The sequence below is a fragment of the Arachis ipaensis genome, chromosome B8 (assembly GCF_059453495.1).
Source record: "Arachis ipaensis isolate K30076 ecotype BB chromosome B8, ASM5945349v1, whole genome shotgun sequence".
NCBI lineage: Eukaryota > Viridiplantae > Streptophyta > Magnoliopsida > Fabales > Fabaceae > Arachis > Arachis ipaensis.
In genome coordinates, this window is record NC_142443.1 from 88,469,820 (window position 1) to 88,488,952 (window position 19,133).

Here is a 19,133-nt window from a genome sequence, read left to right on the forward strand (position 1 = left end):
TACAGAAAAGGCTCAAATATCTCTAGATTACTCAGCTGGTAGATCTATACATATGAGAAAGACAATTAAATAGGCTCAAGAGCTCATTGATACAGTTGCTAGAAATCAGCATCTGTACTTAAGCAGTGAGTCCTCCCTGAAAGAAGAGGCTAAAGCAGTATCCACTGAACTTAGTCCTCAAGAACAAGTTGCTAAACTCAATCAGCAATTACTTTTTATAACAAAACAGTTAGCAGAACTTAAAGAGATGCTACAAGACACTGAAAAGGCTAACAAGAATATGGAAGCACAATTGAATCAGACAAGACAGCAGTTATCTAAACAGATAACAGAAGAGTGCCAAGCTGTTTATTTAAGGAGTGGGAAGACATTGAATGTTTCAACTCAAGGCAGCAGAAAGCCAAGAAAGGAACAACTGACAGAGGATGACCAAACCACTGCCCAAAATCCCTCTGAGGATAGTAAGAGCCCAGAGAGGAAGGATTCTGGCGTTCAAATGCCAGAAAAGGGTAAGAAATTGGCGTTGAACGCCCAGTGGATAGCCAAGTCTGGCATCCAAATGCCCGAAAAGGGTGACAATCTGGCGTTAAACGCCCACACATCACCCAATTCTGGCGTTCAAACGCCAATGGGGGATCAGACACCTGCAAGTGCTGATAACAACCCCCTTAGGCAGGCCTCTCCAACCACTTCTGTAGGAAGTAAACCTGCAGCAACTAAGCTTGAAGAATATAAAGCCAAGATGCCTTATCCTTAGAAACTCCGCCAAGCGAAACAGGATAAACAATTTTCCTGCTTTGCAGACTATCTCAGGACTCTTGAAATAAAGATTTCGTTTGCAGAGGCACTTGAGCAAATATCCTCTTATGCTAAGTTCATGAAAGATATCTTAAGTCATAAGAAGGATTGGAGAGAAACTGAAAAAGTTTTCTCACTGAAGAATGCAGTGCAGTCATTCTGAAAAGCTTACCAGAGAAGCCTAAAGATCCTGGAAGCTTTATGATACCATGCACATTAGAGGATGATTGTACCAAGACAGCTCTATGTGATCTTGGGGCAAGTATCAACCTAATACCTGCATCCACTATCAAAAAGCTTGGTTTGACTGATGAAGTTAAACCAACCCGGATATGCCTCCAACTTGCTGATGGCTCCATTAAAATCCCATCAGGCGTAATTGAGGACATGATTGTCAAGGTTGGGCCATTTGCCTTCCCTACTGACTTTGTAGTGCTGGAAATGGAGGAGCACAACAGTGCAACTCTCATTCTAGGAATACCTTTCCTAGCAACTGGACGAACCCTCATTGACGTCCAAAAAGGGGAGATAACCCTGAGAGTCAGTGAGGATGAGTTTAAGTTGAATTTTGTCAAAGCTATGCAGCATCCAGACACACCAAAAGACTACTTGAGCGTTGATATTATTGACTCCCTGGTGGAAGAGGTCAATATGACTTAGAGTCTCGAATCAGAGCTAGAGGACATTTTTAAAGATGTTCAGCCTGATATGGAGGAACCAGCGAAAACAGAAGAACCTCTGAAGACTCCTCAGGAAGAGGAGAAGCCTCCTAAACCCGAGCTCAAACCACTACCACCATCCCTGAAATATGCATTTATGGGAGAAAATGACACTTTTCCCGTGATCATAAGCTCTGCTTTAGAGCCACAAGAAGAGAACGCACTAATTCAGGTGCTAAGGACACACATGACAGCTCTTGGGTGGTCCATAAGTGATCTTAAGGGCATTAGTCCAGCTAGATGTATGCACAAGATCCTATTGGAGGATGATGCTAGGCCAGTGGTTCAACCACAGAGGCGGCTAAATCCCGCCATGAAGGAGGTGGTGCAGAAAGAGGTCACTGAGTTACTAGAGGCTGGGATTATTTATCCTATTTTTGATAGCCCTTGGGTGAGCCCTATCCATGTTGTCCCTAAGAAGGGAGGAATGATAGTGGTTCATAATGAAAAGAATGAACTGGTTCCTACAAGAACAGTTACAGGGTGGCGTATGTGTATTGACTACAGAAAGCTCAATACAGCACCCAGGAAGGATCATTTTCCTTTACCATTCATAGACCAGATGCTAGAGAGACTAGCAGGCCATGAATACTACTGCTTTTTGGATGGCTATTCAGGTTACAACCAAATTGTAGTAGATCCTCAAGACCAAGAGAAAACAGCATTCACATGTCCATCTGGAGTGTTTGCCTACAGAAGGATGCCATTTGGTCTGTGCAATGCACCTACAACCTTTCAGAGGTGCATGCTCTCTATCTTCTCTGATATGGTAGAGAAATTTTTGGAAGTCTTCATGGATGACTTCTTAGTCATTTCTGCACCAGACTGGACATTACCATTCGAACTAATGTGTGATGCCAGTGACCATGCCATTGGTGCAGTATTGGGACAGAGGCATAACAAGCTTCTGCACGTCATTTACTATGCTAGCTGTGTTTTAAATGATGCACAGAAGAAGTACACAACCACAGAAAAGGAGTTGCTTGCAGTGGTTTATGCCATTGACAAGTTCATATCTTATTTAGTGGATCAAAAGTGATTGTGTACACTGACCATGCTGCTCTAAAATATCTCCTCATAAAGCAGGATTTAAAACCCATACTCATAAGATGGGTGTTGCTTTTGCAAGAGTTTGATATAGAAATAAGAGACAGAAAGGGGACAGAGAATCAAGTAGCTGATCACCTATCCCGGATAGAACCAGTAGCAGGAGCGTCCCCCCTCCTACTGAGATCTCTAAAACCTTTCCATATGAGCAATTATTTGCTATTCAGGAAGCTCCGTGGTTTGCAGACATTGCAAACTATAAGGCTCAGTAATGTCAAGCTATTAACAGCAAAGAAGCGCTTATTGGGAGGCAACCCAATCTTATTTATCTATGTTAATTACTTTTTCATTTCATTTTCCATTGTTATTTTATGTTTTCTTTAGGTTGATGATCATGTGGAGTCATAAAAACAGCTACAGAATTAAAGCAGAGTCAAAAACAGCATCAAAAATAGCACACTCTGGAGGACAGACTTACTGGCGTTTAAACGCCAGTAAGAGTAGAAGAATGGGCGTTAAACGCCCAGTTTGGCACCATTCTGGGCGTTTAACGCCAGAAAGGAGCAACAAGCTGGCGTTTAACGCCAGAACAGAGCACCAAGTTGGCGTTAGACGCCAGAAAGGGAAGAAAAGTTGGCGTTAAACGCCAGTAACAGGCTGCAACCTGGCATTTAACGCCAGAATTGCACTCTAAGGGCGTTTTGCACGCCTAAATGGAGCAGGGATGAGAAGTCCTTGACCCCTCAGGATCTCTGGACCCCACAAGATCCCCACCAACCTCAACTCATTCTCTCTTCCCCAGGATCCCCACCTACCTCACCATTCAAATTCAAACCATTCCCCTCCCAAACAAAGTGCTTAGGGCCACGACCAAGACTCATAAAGTAGCTGTGTTCAAGAATCAACATACTAAACAAAGAGAATCAATAACGCTATTTTAATTCAGAGTTCCTATAGATGCCAATCATTCTGAACTTCAAAGGAAAAAGTGAGATGCCAAAACTATTCCGAAGCAAAAAGCTACAAGCCCCGCTCATCTAATTAGAACTAAGCTTCATTGATATTGTGGAATTTATAGTATATTCTCTTCTTTTTATCCCATTTTATTTTCAGTTGCATGGGAACAAGCAATAATTTAAGTTTGGCGTTGTGATGAGCGGATAATTTATACGCTTTTTGGCATTGTTTTTAGGTAGTTTTTAGTATATTTTATTCACTTTTTATTATATTTTTATTAGTTTTTATTCAAAATTCACATTTCTGGACTTTACTATGAGTTTGTGTATTTTTTTTTGTGATTTCAGGTATTTTCTGGCTGAAATTGAGGGACCTGAGCAAAAATCTGATTCAGAGGCTGAAAAAGGACTGCAGATGCTGTTGGATTCTGACCTCCCTGCACTCGAAATGGATTTTTTGGAGCTATAGAAGCCCAATTAGTGCGCTCTCAATTGTTTTGGAAATTAGACATTCTGGGCTTTCCAGCAATATATAATAGTCCATACTTTGTCCGAGTTGAGATCACGCAAACTGGCGTTTAACGCCAACTTTCTACCCTATTCTGGCGTTAAACGTGAGAAACAGGCAGCAACCTGGCGTTTAACTCTAAGAAAAGCCTCTACATATGGAAGCTTCAATGCTTAGCCCAAGCACACACCAAGTGGGCCTCGAAAGTGGATTTCTACACTATCTATCTTAGTTTACCCATTTTCTGTAAAAACTACTTTTAGAGATTTATTTTAAAAACCTCATGACATTCTACACGTTTCATATTGTATATTTGATGGCATGAGTCTCTAAATCCCATGGTTGGGGGTGAGGAGCTCTGCTGTGTCTCGATGGATTACTGTAATTACTACTATTTTCCATTCAATCACGTTTGTTTCTATTCTAAGATATCCACTCGCACTTCAACATGATGAATGTGATGATCCGTGACACTCATCACTATTCTCAACCTATGAACGTGTGCCTGACAACCACTTCCGTTCTACCTTAGATTGAGTGTGTATTCTTTGGTTCCTGATTCACGAGTTTGATTGCCTCTCCTGACAACAGAGCATTCGAATCTGTGAGATCGGAGTCTTCGTGGTATAAGCTAGAATCAATTGGCAGGATCCTTGAGATCCGGAAAGTCTAAACCTTGTCTGTGGTATTCTGAGTAGGATCCGGGAAGGGATGACTGTGACGAGCTTCAAACTCGCGAGTGTTGGGCGTAGTGACAGACGCAAAAGGATCAATGGATCCTATTCCAACATGAGTGAGAACCGACAGATGATTAGCCGTGCGGTGACAGCGCATTTAGACCATTTTCACTGAGAGGATGGACGGTGGCCATTGACAACGGTGATCCCCCAACATACAGCTTGCCATGGAAGGAGCCTTGCGTGCGTGAAGAAGACAGTAGGAAAGCAGAGATTCAGAAGACAGAGCATCTCCAAAACCTCAACCTGTTCTCCATTACTGCATAACAAGTATTATTTAATCCATGTTCTTTTACTCATTCCAATTAAAACTGAGAATTATTATTGATATCCTGACTAAGAGTTACAAGATAACGATAGCTTGCTTCAGGCCGACAATCTCCGTGGTATCGACCCTTACTCACGTAAGGTATTACTTGGATGACCTAGTGCACTTGCTGGTTAGTTGTGCAGAATTACAAAAGTGTGATTGTGATTTCGTGCACCAGCGTGCGCGCACTATGCACTTACGCGCGGATCTGCAAAATGTTCCAGGGACGCATACGCGCACTGTACGCGTACGCGCCGAAGGCCACGCATGATTTTTAAAAGGGAACACGTGCCTGGGATTTTGGAGGATTTCTAGCCGCATTTGGAGCTGAGTTTTTGGCAGGAAAAAGGCTAAAAAGACTAAGGAATGAAGGGCAAGGCATCATTCACATGTAGAATTGACATCCACACATTAGGCTAGTTTAGTTTAGTTTTAGAGAGAGAAGCTCTCCCTTCTCTCTAGGATTAGGATTAGGATTAGGTCTAGATTTTAGATTTAGGTTTTAATTTACACCTTCTTCTACTTCTTCTTCTTAATTCTTTGTTGCTACATTCATCATTCTTCGATTGTTTGTTATGATTTCTTTTACCTTATTTGTAGATCTCCTTTTGTTCATTCTATTTTCTTTTAATTCAATTTGAGGTAATTCATGATAATTGTGTTTCTTTTGATTGTTGTTATTAATTCCTTACAATAATTGTTATTAGATTTCATTGTTGTTGCCTATTTACCTTTCTTTCCTTTTATACCTTCTAAGTGTTTGATGAAAATGCTTAGTTGGGTTTTAGTGTAGATTTTGTTCCTCTTGGCCTAGGTGGAGTAATTTGTGACGCTTGAGTTCATCTAATTTCTTTGTTAATTGGTAATTAGAAGTTGCTAATTGATTTGGATACCACTAAAGCTAGTCTTTCCCTTGGGAGTTGGCTAGGACTTGTGGAATCAAGTTGATTCATCCACTTGACTTTTCTCCTTGGTTAGAGGTTAACTAAGTGGTAGCAATAGACAATTTGTAGTCACAATTGAAGAGGATAACTAGGATACGACTTCCAATTCTCATAACCTTGCCAAGAGCTTTCATAGTCATTAGTTTACTTTCATTGCCGTTTATATTTCTTGTCTAAAATCTCAAAAAACCCCAAACATACCTCATAACCAATAACAAGACGCTTCACTGCAATTCCTATGGAGAACGACCCGAGGTTCCAATACTTCGGTTTATAGATTTTAGGGATTTATACTTGTGACAAACAAAATTTTTTGTATGAAAGGATTAATAATTGGTTTAGAAACTATACTTTACAACGAGACTTCATTGGAGAAATTCTAAACCGTAAAAAATCCAGTTCATCAAAAATGGCGCCGTTGCCGGGGATTGCAATGGTCTTATGTTATTGGTTATTATATATATGTGAATAGTGAAAATAGGTTTATCTTTTTCTTGTTTATTAGTTTTTGTTAGTTTTATTTTGTTTTTCTCCTATGAATTCTCACCATCTTGGCTATGAGTTTGGTTCTCACTATGTTGTAGGAAATGTGGACTTCAATGATAACATGTACCAAGGATGGAACACTCCAAGATGGGAGGAGCCTCAAGAAATTGATCACTCCTATTGGCAACAACCTCTGGATACTTATAGGTATAATTCACATCCTAGTTCATGTCAATTCAATGGCTATGGTGAATCTTTTTGTGATAATCAAATACCACCACCATATGCTTACGAACCTTGTCCTAAACATGACTATCAACCATGCTCACAAGCCCATTTTTACCAAGCACCTTCTTATGACCCACATCCATTGTATGACTAATCACCCATACCGCATCCTTATGACCATTATGAGCAAGAACCCTTGGAACCACCACAACCTTATCATGACTACTATGAAGAACCACCTCAATGCACACCATCTTCATACCCTTACTATGAAAAACAACCTTCTCACTATGAGCCCTTTCTCCAAATTAATGAACCTTCCTATCCACTCCAAGCCCCAATAGATGATTCTCTCACCTTGCTACTTCAAGGCCAAGTGGATATGCAAAGGAACATCCTAGAGTTTGTGACTAATTTGACTAAGATAGTGCATACTTTAGCCTACCAATGTTTGAACACTCAAGGTATTTCCGTGGCCACATGTGAGAATTCAAAAGATGAGCAAAGCATGAAAGAGAGATTGGAAAGTACGGTGGAGAAGAAGGAAGAGTCAAGCTTTGTATTGGAGCAATTAGAGACGCCTAGGGTCATTGAAGAAACGGAAGAAGTGGTTGAAGATCTAGGAGATGCGGAACCACCATGGAACTCTCAACAACCCCCAGAGCATATAAAGATTGAAGAATATGAGAAGGTTGATCGAGAGATGGACTCAATCATCAATGATTTCTTATCAATAATTGAACCCTCTCCTATGGAACGCGAAATTGAAGCTATTGAAGAAAACTCAACACCAAATGATGCTGGTGATCTCATTAAAGACTCTTTCATTGAATGTGAAGTTGATATAGAAGTGGATTTCACACAACCTCCCAAGTTTGATTTGATTGATGATGAGGAGGAATTGGAAGAAGTCAACAAGCATGAAGAAGATGAAAGAAGTTGTCAAGAGGTGGAACTACCGAAAAAAGAACAAAAGGAAGTCGACCTTGCATTGTCTAAGTGTAGGGAGGTTTCCCCCCCTAAGTCACCATCCAACACAACATTCAAGTGGGTAAAACTCTCACCCTTAAGCTTCACTTTTTCACTTAAATATGGTTTGATTGAAACGGATGGACAACTTAGAACTCTTTGTGGAACTAAGAGTAAAAAGGAGTTGTGTAGTGGTTGAAAGTTTGGAATTAGGCTCATTGAGGTCAAGTTCTCAAAGCATAGGGACTATGATTGGATGAATGCCACTTTACATGGGTCTAGGAAGAAGACTTGGTGTGCTAGAAAGAATTCTACTTGTCATGCTTGTCAACCGCCCGTACGGAAAATTCATGAAGATCAACTTGAAGATGGGTGCGAAAATAAGATATGGGATCACGGATGAAAGCATGAAGACCAACTACGGGAGCTCATATCTTGGGTGGAACTCTATCCCAACTTGGTGAAGATGGTTGGAACTTCTGTCAACCATTTGAGGAGCAAAGATCCTTGGAGATTCAAGGATGAGTATAAGCATAAGCCACCATGACAAGAGCTTCCCAAATGTCCAACTTAAGGACTTAAACTAAAAGTGCTAGGTGGGAGACACCCCACCATGGTAAACTCTTTCCACCCTCTTGCATTTTCGATTAATAAGTGAATTGAGTTACCATTGTAGGTAGTTTTCTTCCATATACTTGTTTCAATAAATTGGTTGTAGGTTGCTTGTGGGGCAAGTATCCCTTGCTTATATTTGAAGATTCCCAAAAAGCCAAAAAGATTTTTTTATCATTTTGTAATTTTGAGTTAAATTTTACCTGTAGGTAGTGTTAGAAGGATTTTGAGCTGTTTTTGCCTTTTCTAAAAAAAAAAGTGTCAAGGACGCGTTGGCACGCTGTACGCGTGCGCGTCCATACGCATATGCAAGCCCATACTTTTTCCAGAGAATTGGGCCACTCTCGTGCAAACACTGGGCCAATGGCACAATCACTTGTACGCGTGTGCGCACTACGCGCATACGTGTCGGTACACATACTTTTGAAATTGCGCACGCCCGCGCACATGCCGCGTGCCCGCTGATTTGCTAAAACAGTTTCCAGGCCACCAACCCGAGAGTTGTGCTGAGCCTGGGCTAGCATTATGCCTCTAGCCTAACTCCACCTACGCGGACGCGCACAGTACACGTCCGCGCCCATGCCTGCATGCCCTAACTGCGTGAAAGTGCACGTGACGCTTCCGCGCCATCCACTATGCCACCACCACTGCTGGGCGGTGCTGTTATCAACGCATTCCCTTTTCCTCTCCATTTCTGCACCTCTGCTCTCAGGTTCCATAACCTGAACCTCTACTCTATTTTCTTTACTTGCTATTTATCAATTTCGCTTAGTTAGTTTCAGTTAGCTAGTTGATTAATTTTGCATGTTAGGTTAGATAGAAATAATTGCGGTTAGGTAGCTAGGTTGTGGTTAGATGATTCTAGGCCTGATAATTGCTCCATTTGTGTTTCTCCGTTTGAAATGCATATTCCTTGTTTGCTGAGCGATAGTTGATGAGTTGCTCTGTTTCTATATTGATACTGCTTTGCTGTGATTTCATTGCTACCTGCTAAATTCTGTTTGTGAACTTAAGTTTGCTGCTGCATATATGCAATCCTTGCTTTATCATGTTGCTGTAAATTCTCTTGGATTCATATACTTGCATTTTCTTGCTGTTTGCTATCCAGGAACATCCAATTTACTACCGGAATGCTGCCCAAATTTCTAGAAATTATTGTGTTCTTCAACTAACACCATAGGCATTGAGCTTGGCGTTCTTGGTTTGAGAGTTACTTACCTCACACCAAGTTCAATCCCTAGGTCGCTTTGGCTAGCATCTCTGTAATTATGCTGTTTCCTGTGATAGGCTTTGAACCTTCATGCACCTTCATCTCTCAAGTTACTCAATCCTCTTTCACCCAAGTTTATGCTTAAGCTTACCAATTGAGTTTAACTTGCGATTTTATTGTATATGGTGCACTCATTTGCAACAATTGGTGCATTTCAACTTGTGTAACTCATTTTCAATCAACTTGATTTCTCACTTATTTAGTTACACAAAGTGCATTTCAACTTTTTAAACACCAATTATTGCATTATCCATGACCGCGACATTGATTGATGACTTGCTTTCAACTAATTGCTATTTTTGCAATTTCATATTTCATCATCAATGACTGCTTCTTCCTCATGTTTGTGAGTATGCTTGTTATTCATACTTGTGATTCATTGTGATTAAGCAAATGATCGTCATACCCCTAACCTTTGCACTAGTTTTCTAACTTTTAACTTGCCTAACATGCTGATTCTTCTTTTTAGCCTTCAACTAATCCTTTTGACCATTCTTTTTGGGTATGATGCTCATTGAGCTTAATGAACAAGTATTGTGCATATTTTGCTTGATTTCTTGGTTTCTGGCTATTGTGTTGAATGCTAATTCCTGTTGCTTGCATTCTAAGAATTCTCTTTGCTTAACTCTCTTCATGAATATGCCATTACTTGCTTGCTATCTCCCTACTTGGCTACTTGCTTATATCATATCATATTTGCTTTCAGATGGCCGATAGAGGAAAAGCAAATGCTACTACCTCAAGAAAGTGGAAGAAATCTCAAGCCACCACCCTCTCTCCTTATGCCAATGGTGCACGAAATTGTGATCCCCGGCAACGGCGCCAAAAACATGGTATGCATGTTCGTAATCTCAAATTCTTTTTCACAACTCCGATACAACTAACCAGCAAGTGCACTGGGTCGTCCAAGTAATAAACCTTACGTGAGTAAGGGTCGATCTCCCAGAGATTGTCGGCTTGAAGTAAGCTATGGTCATCCTTGTAAATCTCAGTCAGGCGGATTCAAATGGTTATGGGATTTTGATAATTAAAATATAAAATATAAAATAGGATAGAGATACTTATGCAATTCATTGGTGAGTGTTTCAGATAAGCATATGGAGATGCTTTTGTTCCTTCTGAACCTCTGCTTTCCTACTGCTGTCATCTAATCATTCATACTCCTTTCCATGGCAAGCTCTATGTTGGGCATCACTGTTGTCAATGGCTACTTCCCGTCCTCTCAGTGAAAATGGTCCAAATGTGCTGTCACCACACGGCTAATCATCTGTCGGTTCTCGATCATGTTGGAATAGGATCCAGTGATCCTTTTGCGTCTGTCACTATGCCCAACACTCACGAGTTTGAAGCTCGTCACAGTCATCACTTCCCAGATCCTACTCGAAATACCACAGACAAGGTTTAGACTTTTCGGATCTCAAGAATGGCCACCAATAATTCTAGCTTATACCACGAAGACTCCGATCTTTTGGAATGGAGGCTAAGAGATAAACGCTCAATCCAAGGTAGAACGGAAGTGGTTGTCAGGCACGCGTTCATAGGTTGAGAATAGTGATGAGTGTTACGAATCATCATATTCATCATGTTGAAGTGCAAGCGAATATCTTAGAATAGGAATAAGCTTGAATTGAATAAGAAAACAATAGTACTTTGCATTAATTCATGAGGAACAGTAGAGCTCCACACCTTAATCTATGGTGTGTAGAAACGCTACCGTTGAAAATACATAAGTAATGAAGGTCCAGGCATGGCCGTGAGGCCAGCCTCCATTGTCTAAGGACTAAACGTTCAAAAGATCTAAAAATGATCCAAAGATAGATTTAAATACAATAGTAAAAAGTCCTATTTATACTAAACTAGTTACTAGGGTTTATAGAGATAAGTAAATGATGCAAAAATCCACTTCCGGGCTCACTTGGTGTGTGCTTGGGCTGAGCATTGAGCTTTCATGTGTAGAGACTCTTTTTGGTGTTAAACGCAATTGAGAGCGCTCCAATTGGATTTCTGTAGCACCATAAAATCCATTTCGAGTGCAGGGAGGTCAGAATCCAACAGCATCTGCAGTCCTTCTTTAGCCTCTGAATCAGATTTTTGCTCAAGTCCCTCAATTTCAGCCAGAAATTACCTGAAATCATAGAAAAACACACAAACTCATAGCAAAGTATAGAAATGTGATTTTTATTTAAATACTAATAAAAATATACTGAAAACTAACTAAATCATACTAAAAACTATGTAAAAACAATACCAAAAGCATATAAATTATCCGCTCATCACAACACCAAACTTAAATTGTTGCTTGTCCCCAAGCAACTGAAAATCAAATAGGATAAAAAGAAGAGAATATACTATAAATTCCAAAATATCAATGAAACTTAGCTCCAATTAGATGAGCGGGACTAGTAGCTTTTTGCCTCTGAACAGTTTTGGCATCTCACTTTATCCTTTGAGGTTTAGAATGATTGACATCTATAGGAACTCAGAATTCAGATAGTGTTATTGATTTTCCTAGTTTAGTATGTTGATTCTTGAACACAGCTACTTTATGAGTCTTGGCTGTAGCCCTAAGCACTTTGTTTTCCAGTATTACCACCGGATACATAAATGTCACAGACACATGACTGGGTGAACCTTTTTCAGATTGTAACTCAGCTTTGCTAGAGTCCCCAATTAGAGGTGTCCAGAGTTCTTAAGCACACTCCTTTTTTTTGCTTTAGATCACGACTTTAACCGCTCAGTCTCAAGCTTTTGGCTTGACACCTTCACGCCACAAGCACATGGTTAGGGACAGCTTGGTTTAGCCGCTTAGGCCAGGATTTTATTCATTTGGGCCCTCTTATCCATTAATGCTCAAAGCCTTGGATCCTTTTTACCCTTGCCTTTTGGTTTAAAGGGTTATTGGCTTTTTCTGCTTGCTTTTTCTTTTCTTTCTCTCTTTTTTTTCTTTTATTTTCACCATTTTTTTCGCAAGCCTTGTTACTCACTGCTTTTTCTTGCTTCAAGGATCAATTTTATGATTTTTCAGATTATCAATAACATTTCTCCTTTTTCATTATTCTTTCAAGAGCCAACAATTTTAACATTCATAAACAACAAATTTAAAAGACATATGCACTGTTCAAGCATTAGTTCAGAAAGCAGAAAGTGTTGCCACCACATCAAAATAATTAAACTAAGCTCAAGGATGAATTCGAAATCATGTACTTCTTGTTCTTTTGTTTTTAGAATATTTTTCATTTAAGAGAGGTGATGGATTCATAAGACATTCATAGCTTTAAGACATAGACACTTAGATACTAGTGATCATGTAGTAAAGACACAAACATAAATAAAACATAAGGCTCAAAAACCGAAAAATAGAAAAATAAGAACAAAGAGATTAAGGAACGGGTCCACCTTAGTGAGGGTGGCGTCTTCTTTCTCTTGAAGAACCAATGGTGTTCTTGAGCTCCTCTATGTCTCTTCTTTGCCTTTGTTGCTCCTCCCTCATAGCTCTTTGATCTTCTCTAATCTCATGGAGAATGTTGGAGTGCTCTTGGTACTCCATCCTTAGTTGTCCCATGTTGGAACTTAGTTCTCCTAGGGAGGTGTTGATTTGCTCCCAATAGTTTTGTGGAGGAAAGTGCATCCCTTGAGGCATCTCAGGGATTTCATGATGAGGAATTTCATCATGCTCTTGTTGAGGTCCATGATCTCTTGTTTGCTCCATCCTTTACTTAGTGATGGGCTGATGAACGAGTTTTTCTCAATGGTTTAGAATTTCTCTTCTAGAAATAAGAACTTCGTTGTAAGCATAGTTCTAAACCAACAAACAATTCTCACATCAAAAATTTGAGTTGTCACATGTAACAAACCCCAAATGAAAATTAACCGGAGTATTTAAACTCCGGGTCATCTCACAAGGAATTACAATGAAATGCTCAATTATTGGCTATGAAGATGTAAGGGGTTTTGATTTTGATATTTTGGCAAGAAAATAAATGGCAAGAAAAATTAAATGGCAAGAAAAGTAAATGAACAATGAACTAACAAAATAAATGGAAAAGAACTCTTGGCTAGACATAGGTAATTGAGATCACCATCCTTGTCTACATACCAAACATTGATAATTATGAGAGGCCAAGCTCATTAAGTCTACTTCCAAAAGTCTTAAGTACGTAATATCTACTCCTAGACTTGAAGTACGTCAAATGGCTTTGATCACATCAACCCATAAGTCCCAACCTACCTACTAATTAGATTAGTAGTGGGTTGGCATCAATGAGTATCAAATTGATCACCAAGGGTTCTCAAATCACCAATCTAATGAGACCCAATGACTCAAGGTCACTCAGTTCCCTTAGCCTAGGCCAAGAGCAAAGAGAACTACTCAAAAACTAGTGTAAACATTTCATCAAACATTTTGAGTGCAAAAAAGTAAACATCACAAAATGCTAGAATTAATGAAACCCATAACTATCATAAGCAAGAAATCCATAATAACAAGCAAGATAAACATCAAGAGACATGGAAATATAAAATTGCATCAAAAGAAATTGAGATCCAACAATGTTCATAAACATAAAAGAGTGCAAAATGAGAAATTAACAAGTAAAACTAGAAGATCAAGACCATAGAACACTAAAATATAAAGAGAATTGAAATCAAAGCAAGAATTGAAAGATGGATTTGAGAGAGATTAATCTAACTCTACCCTAATTTCTATCCTAAATCTAGAGAGAGGAGAGAGCATCTCTCTCTAGAATTCTACTCCTAAAACATGATGAAAAACTAAACTCTGACTATTTTGTTTCATTCTCCCTCCAATCCTTGGTTCAATAGCATCAGAAATGGGTTGGATTTGGCCCAAAATGCTTCAGAAATCGCTGGGGGTGATTTCACTAAAGTGGACCTACGTGCTCCATCGGCACGCGCACGCACATGGCGCGTGCGCGCCCCTATGCGTCAGGCAACATATGGCAAATTTTATATCATTTCGAAGCCTGGGATGTTAGCTTTCCAATGCAACTGGAACCGCTTCATTTGGACCTCTTTAGCTCAAGTTATGGTCGATTGAGTGCCAGGAGATCGGGCTTGACATCTTTACGGTTCCTTCATTTCTTCATGAGTTCTCCCAGTTTGCATGCTTTTCTCCTCACTTCTTCCATCCAATACTTGCCTTATGAACCTGAAATCACTCAATAAACATATCAAGGCATCGAATGGAATTAAAGTAAGTTAAATTTAGCTATTTTAAGGCCTAAACAGCATGTTTTCACATTTAAGCACAAATCAAGGGAGAATTGCAAAACCATGCTATTTCATTGAATAAATGTGAGAAAATGTGATAAAATCCCCCAAAATAAGCACAAGATAAACCACAAAATCAGAGTTTATCATGGGCTTGTCCTCATCAATGAGGATGTCTCCCTCTATGTCAATCCCAGCCGAATTGCAGAGTTGGCAAATGAGGTGAGGAAAGGATAACCTTGCCAAAGTGGAGGACTTGTCAGCCACCTTGTAGAGTTCTTGAGGTATAATCTCATGAACTTCCACTTCCTCCCCAATCATGATACTATGGATCATGATGGCCTGATCCACAGTTACTTCGGATCTGTTGATAGTAGGAATGATAGAGCGTTGGATGAACTCCAACCATCCTCTAGCTACAGGCTTTAGGTCCGGTCTTCTCAATTGAACCGACTTGCCTCTTGAGTCAACTTTCCATTGAGCTCCTTCTACACATATGTCCATGAGGACTTGGTCCAACCTTTGATCAAAGTTGACCCTTCTAATGTAGGGGCGTGCATTTTCTTGCATCATTGGCAAGTTGAATGCCAACCTTACATATTCTGGACTGAAATCTAAGTATTTCCCCCGAACCATTGTAAGCCAATCCTTTAGGTTTGGGTTCATACTTTGATCATGGTTCCTAGTGATCCATGCGTTTGCATAGAACTCTTGAACCATTAGGATTCCGGCTTGTTGAATAGGATGGAGAGTACTTCCCATCCTCTTCTTCTAACCTCTTGTCGAATCTCTGGATATTCGCCCTTTTTGAGCTTAAAAGGGACCTCAGGGATCACCTTTTTCTTGGCCACAACTTCATAGAAGTCGTCTTGATGGACCTTTGAGATGAATCTCTCCATCTCCCATGATTCAGAAGTGGAAGCAATTGCCTTCCCTTTCCTCTTTCTAGAGGTTTCTCTGGCCTTAGGTGCCATTAATGGTTATGGAGAAACAAAAAGCAACACTTTTACCACACCAAACTTAAAATGTTTACTCGTCCTCGAGCAAAAGAAGAAGGAAAATAGTAGAAGAAGAAGAAAATGGAGTAGATGGAGGGGAAGTGTGTATTCGGCCAAGGGGGAGAAGAAGTGTTTGTAATGTGTGAAAATGAGGTAGTGTTGAGGGGTTTATATAGGGGTGGGGGGAGGGTTAGATTTCGTGTATTAGGGTTGGGTTTGGGAGGGAAAGGATTTTTGAATTTGGAGGTAGGTGGGGTTTTTGGGGAAGAGTAGATGGATGTGAGTGGTGAGGAGTATTTGGGAAAGAGATATGGAGGTGATTCGTGAAGGGTATTTGGGGAAGAGTGTTATGAAAGGGTGTGAAGAGGAGAGAAGAAGAGGTGGGGTACGTGGGGATCCTGTGGGGTCCACAGATCCTGAGAGGTCAAGAACTTAACATCCCTGCTCCATTTAGGCGTGCAAAATGCCCTTGTGCACTTCTGGCATTAAACGCTAGGTTGCTGCTTGTTTATGGCGTTTAACGCCAGCTTTTCTCCCATTCTTGGCGTTCGACGCCAAGTAGATGCTCTATTCTGGCGTTAAACGCCAGTTTGGTGCTTGTTTCTGGCGTTTAATGCCAGCTTGATTCTTCTTTCTGGTGTTAAACACCAGTCTGCTGTTTCTTACTGGCGTTTAAATGCCAGTAAGCTCTTCCTCCAGGGTGAGCTATTTTTAATGCTGTTTTTTCATTCTGTTTTTGATTTTTCAGTTGTTTTTGTGACTTCACATGATCATCAACCTAAAGAAAACATAAAATAGCAATGGAAAATAAATAGATATAATTAAATAACATTAGGTTGCCTCCCAACAAGCGCTTCTTTAATGTCAATAGCTTGACAGTGAGCTCTCATGGAGCCTCACAGATAATCAGAGCAGGGTTGGGGCCTTTCAACACCAAACCTAGAGTTTGGTTGTGGCCTCCCAATACCAAACTTAGAGTTTGAATGTGGGGGTTTTGTTTGACTCTGTATTGAGAGAAGCTTTTCATGCTTCCTCTCCATTGTTACAGAAGGAGAACCTTGAGTCTTGAATACAAGGTAGTCCTCATTCAACTGAAGGACCAAATCTCCTCTGTCAATATCAATCACAGCTTTTGCTGTTGCTAGAAAGGGTCTGCCAAGGATGATGGATTCATCCTCATCCTTCCCAGTGTCTAGGATTATGAAATCAGTAGGGATGTAAAGACCTTCAAACTTTACTAGCACATCCTCTACTAGTCCATAAGTCTATTTCATTGATTTGTCTGCCATCTCTAGTGAGATTCTTGCAGCTTGTACCTCAAAAATTTCCAATTTCTCCATTACAGAGAGTGGCATGAGGTTTATCCCTGACCCCAGGTCACACAGAGCCTTCTCAAAGGTCATGGTGCCTATGGTACAAAGTATGAAGAATTTTCCGGGATCCGGTTTCTTCTGAGGTAATGTCTGCCTCATTAATGCATTCAGTTCATTGGTGAATGGTGCACGAAATTGTGATCTCAGGCAACGGCGCCAGAAACTCTGTACGCACGTCTTAATAAATCATTTTTCATTCACAACTTCGATACAACTAACCAGCAAGTGCACTGGGTCGTCCAAGTAATAAACCTTACATGAGTAAGGGTCGATCCCACGGAGATTGTTGGTATGAAGTAAGCTACGGTCACCTTGTAAATCTCAGTTAGGCGGATAATGATTGATTATGGAGTTTTCGAAAATAATACTAATTAAACAAAAAATAAAGATAGAAATACTTTTGTATATTACTGGTGAGAATTTCAGATAAGCGTATAGAGATGCTTTCGTTCCTCTGAACCTCTGCTTTTCTGCTGTCTTCATCCAATCAATCCTACTCCTTTCCATGGTTGGATTTATGTAAGGACATCACCGTTGTCAATGGCTACTTTTAATCCTCTCTGGAAAATGGTCCGATGCGCTGTAACTGCATGGCTAATCATCTGGAGGCATCACCCTTGTCAATGGCTGCATCCTATCCTCTTGTGAAAATGGTCCAAATGCTCTGTCACAGCACGGCTAATCATCTGAGGTTCTCGATCATACTGGAATAGGATTCACCCTCCTTTTGCGTCTGTCACTACGCCCAGCACTCGCGAGTTTGAAGTTCATCATAGTCATTCAATCCCAGAGTCCTACTCAGAATACCACAGACAAGGTTTAGACTTTCCGGACTCTCATGAATGCCGCCATCAATCTAGCTTATACCACGAAGATTCTGATTATGAGATCCAAGAGATACTCATTCAATCTAAAGTAGAACGGAAGTGGTTGTCAGGCACGCGTTCATAGGGAATGATGATGATTGTCACGTTCATCACATTCAGGTTGAAGTGCGAATGAATATCTTAGAAGCATAATAAGTTGAATTGAATAGAAAAACAGTAGTACTTTGCATTAATCTTTGAGGAACAGTAGAGCTCCACACCTTAATCTATGGAGTGTAGAAACTCTACCGTTGAAAATACATAAGTGAAAGGTCCAGGCATGGCTGAATGGCCAGCCCCTCTGATCTAAGAACCAGACGTCCCAAGATGTCAAATACAATAGTAAAAAGTTCTATTTATAATAAACTAGCTACTAGGGTTTACAGAAGTAAGTAATTGATGCATAAATCCACTTTCGGGGCTCACTTGGTGTGTGCTTGGGCTGAGCTTGAATGTTACACGTGCAGAGGCTCTTTCTGGAGTTGAACGCCAGGTTGTAACGTATTTCTGGCGTTCAACTCTGGTTTGTGACGTGTTTCTGGCGTTTAACTCCAGATAGCAGCGTAGAACTGGCGTTCAATGCCCTTTTACGTCATCTAAACTTGGCCAAAGTATAGACTATTATATATTGCTGGAAAGCCCTAGATGTCTACTTTCCAACGCAATTAGAAGCGCGCCATTTTGATTTCTGTAGCTCCAGAAAATCCACTTTGAGTGCAGGGAGGTCAGAATCCAACAGCATCAGCAGTCCTTCTTCAACCTCTGAATCTGATTTTTGCTCAAGTCCCTCAATTTCAGTCAGAAAATACCTGAAATCACAAAAAAACACACAAACTCATAGTAAAGTCCAGAAATGTGAATTTAACATAAAAACTAATGAAAACATCCCTAAAAGTAACTAGATTCTACTAAAAACATACTAAAAACAGTGCCAAAAAGCGTATAAATTATCCGCTCATCACAACACCAAACTTAAATTGTTGCTTGTCCCCAAGCAACTGAAAATCTAATAGGATAAAAAGAAGAGAATATACTATAAATTCCAAACTATGAATGAAACATAGCTCCAATTAAATCAGTGGG